The following is a 6,131-nucleotide window of genomic DNA, read 5'->3' as shown; positions in this document are numbered from 1 at the left end:
CAAAAATTCACATAAATACCGAAATCCCCAAAAAGAAACCTAGATCGGGAGTTCCGCCGCCACAAGCCTCTGTAGCCACCAAAAACCAATCGGGACCCTATTCCGGCACCCTGTCGGAGGGGGAAATCATCACCGGTGGCCATCTTCATCATCCCGGCTCTCTCCATAACGAGGAGGGAGTAGTTCACCCTCGAGGCTGAGGGTATGTACTAGTAGCTATGTGTTTGATCTCTCTCTCTCTCTCTCGTGTTCTTGACTTGGCACGATCTTGATATACCGCGAGCTTTGCTATTATAGTTGGATCTTATGATGTTTCTCCCCCTCTATCTTCTTGTAATGGATTGAGTTTTCCTTTTGAACACTACAAAAAAATACACTTCCGTGATGATACGTGTTTGTCACAGTAGGTCGCGTTTTTTGTCATGCATGTACATCCATGACAAATTTATGACAGAATCAAGATAGTCATACCTGTGTTGTCGTAGAAGTGTTCCATGACATTACCAAAATTATCATCATGGAAGTGTCCACTTCCATGACGATAAATCGCGCGTCACAGAAGTGCTTTCGTCAAGGGTGACCGATACGTGGCATCCACCGTAACGGAACGCCGTTAAGCTATCGGGTCGGATTTTGGATCTGATAACCCGTTAACAGCCCTGACCAATGGGAAATTTCCACGTGTAAAATTCTGATTGGCCGAAGGGAACACCTGTCAGCTCGTCAGTGGGCCAGATGTCGCCCGTCCATTGGAGGAGACATGCCTATGATACGTCGATATGTGGCTGGGCCCAACAGAGGCCCATATAGGTTAAAAAGGCCGGCCCAGTCAAAGGCCCGTAGAACTTAATCAGGTACTAGTGGGCCAGCCAAATAACGGCCTGCTTAATAAAGGCCCATTTACAGCCCGAAGCCAGATCTGGCCCGTTAATTGTTCGCCAATATTTGGGCCTTACGGCCCGAAGCCAGATCTGGCCCGTTAATTGTTCACCCAATATTTGGGCCCATTTGTGGCCCGAAGCCAGATCTGGCCCGTTAATTGTTCGCCGAATATTTGGGCCCAACTACAGCCCAGTGACTTTCGGCCTGTTAGAGGCCTGATGTAGACATGGGCCCATTTCAGCCCGGTGTGACTTTCGGCCTAGGAATGGCCCGTGCTGCCCATGGGCCATATATGGTCCAACGGGACATCGGGCCCACTAACGGCCCGTGCTAAATGTGGCAACAGTTAAGCCCAATGTGACTTTAGGCCTGTTAAAGGCCTGTCGCGTAATTTGGCCCGTTGATGCCTGTGCTAAGCTTTCGGCCTCTTAAAGGCCCATGATATCAGTGGGCCAACTAAGGCCCGAGATATGTTTCGGCCCGGTAATGGCCCGTGAGCTAACTGGGCCAAAACAGCCCGGTCTACATTTCGGCCTGCTGAAGGCCCATCGATGACTAGTGAAAATTGAGGCCAAACATGCATTTTGGCCTGCTAAAGGCCCGTGGTTTCATCTCGGCCGTAACAGGCCAGTACAATATTCAGCTTGTTAATGGCCCAACGCTACCTGGGCCAAACTAAGCGCTGGGTCGACAAAAGGCCGAACTAAAATATAGGCCGGTGTAAGTTTGGGCCTGGCGCAATGTGTGGAGGCCCCAATCATTCGGGCCCAAGAAAGACGCAGGCCGGCCCAATTGTGGCCCGCTAAAAACCTGGCCCGTTAGAGTCGAATGTTTCGGTCCGGTCGACTACATCTGATTTTTTTCAGATAGCGAATGATGGCAGTAACTAGTAGGAATTAAGAACAAACCTACTCTATACAATAAAGAAATTACGGCATAGTAACTAAGAATAAACCTACACTATACAATAAAGGATTTAAGGTATATTACATCCACTGGGCATCGAAGTTCGCCACCAGTGATCATAAAGCGCAACGAAGAAGCAGATTACAAAAACTGGGCACTATTGCAGCGTAACAAAATAATACTGAATCGAGACCACTTCCAAGACAGTTCAAGATAGGTTAGCCTTGCGGGGGAACTACTGCGCAAGCTGCTGAGCAAGGCTGTGAGACCGGCCTAGCATGTCGGTCATAGCTTCCAGGTGTAGCTGTTTAGCGATGAGGTTCTCATTGGTGTTCTCCCCAATCTTTCTTAGAGATAGGACTTCAAGTCGAAGTTGAGTTGCATAATGCCTTTCTGCTAGAACTTGGGACTGAAGAAGTCGAACTGATTCAGACAACGAATTCTGTGAGCTTGTCTGACTGTTAGTCTCAAGTAACTTGAACACTGCATCAAGACAAGACTTTGGGGTTGTCTCGCTATCTTCAAGATGTTTTGCCTTCTTTGCTGCAATATATGTTGGGTTTGTCTCACAGCCTTCAGCAGACTTATGCATGCCATCAGGCATATCACCCTGAAACAAAGCAGAGAGATGACAGGTTTTGCACGTGTATAAACAAAGATGATAATTGTTCTGTCAATTCTATCCAATTTCAAATTAGAAAATAAAGAGTAAGTTCAAAATATCAATAGCATAATTTGGTATTGTTCATAATGCGGGGAGCTTCACCACACTACTGGATTACCATGTCAACATAACAAGCATAGATGAAGGGCAAAGAAAATCATTGTATCTATTTTGGATAATGTGCATGGCATGTTGTTCATATCATCAGCCACGTCAGTAAGATAAAACAGGAGATGACAAGGTGCAAACGTGGGCTGCTTCACCACACACTGGATTATAGATCCACAAAAACAAGCATACATATAGGGAGTATTAAGTAATGTGCATGGTATGAATAAGGAATTTGGTTTTACAAGTAAAACTTAGAACTTACGGTTCTTACGAACATGCATTTTGGTAGAAACAGCAAACTAAACAGCAGTAAACGATAGGGAGTATGAGAAAATTAAATAGCAGTTGAGGATAAAGGCTTTAGAAGGACTGACTTACATTAACAGTTAAAACCGACTTTATAATGCCCTTCTCCATGTCAAGGGAAGGATAACTCAAGAATTTCAGCACAGAATCTTCTTCATAAGCATTGCCTGTACTCTACATTTTGTAGAGAGTAATTATAGATATGATAATACTAGAACGGATAGAGGATAATGAAGATAAGATGAAGATTGATGCTACATAATCAACTACCAATCCCTGGAAGTACAAGCGTTACAGGACAAAATGTACTGACAAGAGCAATGGGCTACACTTCTGCACTGGCATTGACTGTGTATTCTACTTGTTGGTAAGATTAAATATAGATCTCATCTTTTTTAGTAAATGGTGGGTGAGGGAGATAAGATGCAGAATGCTACAAAATGAACCAATCCCTCTTCCCATAATACAAGAGTGTTTTGAACACTAGTGTACTGTACAAAACGTTCTTATATTATGGGACGGAGGGAGTAGCTGTTAATGTAAGTACAGTGATAGACCACGTTCAGTCCTTACAAGAGGACTGCAGAGCTAAACCTCTTCAAAAGCATTGGGTTGATTCTAAATTTATGTAAGAGTCCATACGGATCTTATAATGTCCACCAAATGGACGATTACGAGGCTAACATGTGCAGTGATGCTACATAATCAAACGGCTATGGAAGTAAGTATGGTAATACAGGGCAAGAGGTACTCACAAGAGCAATGCAGTGTGCAGTATAGTTGCGAGATTCTGTGGTCCCTTGAGAACGAATGTTCTTCTGCTAACAGTTTTCGTACAAGTGAGACGTTAAGGCAAATGCAGAAATGTAGTTCAAATTGTGATGTGATATCATAGACAGTACCTTACGCTGCAGCCGAGACCAATGTGTAACAAGACTATTCCAGTCACCGTCGGATAAATGTAGCACCGGAGACTTTACAGAAATTTCATTCAGAGGCTTGCCATCGAAGTGCGCTTGCCTCAGGTAGGAATGATACTTCATCAACGAGTGCTAGAAAAGCACAACCAACCCTTGCTCGTCATCACAATCCAGTTTGCTCCTCGCCTATTTAAAAGAATGAAATCTTGTGTCTTCTGTCAGCAGAAACATATGCAGTAATGACCATGAATAACATTAGTACATTACTTACGCGTAAGTTGCGGAGGAAGACTGGAAATTGTTCTGTGTCTGCGGTATAATCTTTCCATGAAGGAAAGATGCCACAAAGTTCTTGACAACAACATAAGCTTCGTCTTCTAAACTGGGAAGAAATGGAACAGGGGTCCTATTTGCTGCAATTGGGGCTCTCTCTGGTTCGAAAAGGGATTTGGCAACTGGATTTGGTGTACTCTTTCCTGGAATGGGGGTTTTGCGTCGTATAGCTGGTGCTATGTCAACCGGCATAATCATACTGTTTGCTGCAGTTGGGGTCTGCTGAGTTGGGGCATCAGAAATGACCAGTGTAGTAGGGCTAGAGTCTGCTAGAGTTGGGGTATTTTGTGGGTCAGGTGATATTGCAACTACACCTAATGGGCTATTTGATTTATCAGGTGCCACTACCTTTTCCAAATACTTTGCTTGTGCTCCTCCACGATCAGCAATCGCCCTCTTCCTTTTGAACGTCGGATACACAAGAACAGCATTTGAATGGATAAATATGGTATGATGACAGATGGAATATGTACTAAAAATGGATAGGCAGGGCGTATTCACATACACGATGTGTAAACTAAGCTAATGGCAGTTCAACAAAGTAGAAGCAATGCAAAGCATCAGTTGCAAGATATGTGCGAGCAATGTAACCTTGGAAAGTTAGAGCAAGTAGCTTGATGGGTGAATAAGATAGTTCATCTTCCTCTGACTCCTCTACTAGGGAGCTACATTGACTTAGGTCTCCCTCTAGCTCAGAATCACTGTTAGGATCATATTCTGAGCATGAATCAGTAGGTGGAGAGCATTTGCATTGCATTGCATCCAGACTTGATTTCAGTCCCTTAATGCCAAGTTTGACAGCCATGGCATTGTTCTGCTTTATTCTTTTCATGCGCGCAAGCTCATAATCATTATGATGCTGTTCAGAATCTGAGATTCATGAAAACATAAAAAGTAGTCAGATTATCTATGGAATGCATTGCAGATTCAACTCGGAGAGTGTCTCCCTATAAACCCCTGCATATGCAAAGTTCACCTCCCTAACCGTGTTGACCAGACCACACACAGAAATACAAACCCCTTATGTCTCTATAACAGGCAGGCACACATTTCAAAACTGAAGTAGGAACATTAGAATCATATGAAATTTGTATTTGAACAAATAACCTAAGCAATTATGAGTGGCGTAATGTTTAGCTTCAAGGGTGAAGTGTTGGTAGTGCGACACAAAGCAAGTAGGCAGATTGTATTCCATGTAAAAGATCGAAACCTATGTAAAAGCTGGAAATCACACTTTCTTTCTATACAATGCAGTGTTCGTTACCCACACATGATGGAAGAGATCACATAGAGAAATACTATTCACTCATGTCTACGGTTCCAGTATTTAGAAACAGGGTGGTCCACCCTAAAAGAATATTGACAACAAATATGACAAGGCAAGCGTAGATGTAGTGAATCAATCATTTACTTGCGACCTTACTAGGACAAGTATGCAGAATTGTAACTGCAGTAAGAGACCGTCCAAAATCTGAATGAAAAAGTTTGTCTAGCACTTATTGTTTGCAACTAATCGACGTGAATAATTGGATATTATATCGAATGAGTAAGAAAGACAAGTAAAATTGTCAACAAACCTGGCTTGCAGTAGTAATTTGGGTCAATGTCACTACGACCAACAATCCAAAATGACTAGTTTCTGTTCCGAGGTCCGGAATTTTGAAAACCCTGTGAACTTTAGAGGTACTAAAGATTACCGAAATACATCTGAACCATTAAGTGTAGGTAGCACTGAGCACACAACAAACCCTAATGACAGTCCTGCCTAATTAGTAATGAATCAACTAGAAAATGGGTGATGAGGAGTGGCTGCTGAGTGTTGAGGACGTATCTCAGGATAAATCGGGTTGGCTTGGTGGGTGCTGCACGCCTGAGCCCTGAACGGACTGGGAAGGTAGGCACGGCGGTGCGCCCGGGCAGTGGTGACGCTGTTGGGCGAGCGGCTCCTGGCCTCCTATTAGTCCGGCGTCTCCTCCTAGAGTCATGTCGTCCGAGGACGGCAAGTCGCC

This window comes from Triticum aestivum, chromosome 7D, assembly GCF_018294505.1.
Source record: "Triticum aestivum cultivar Chinese Spring chromosome 7D, IWGSC CS RefSeq v2.1, whole genome shotgun sequence".
Taxonomy (NCBI): Eukaryota; Viridiplantae; Streptophyta; class Magnoliopsida; order Poales; family Poaceae; genus Triticum; species Triticum aestivum.
The sequence above is the reverse complement of the archived record's forward strand: the minus strand, read 5'-3'. Positions refer to the sequence as shown.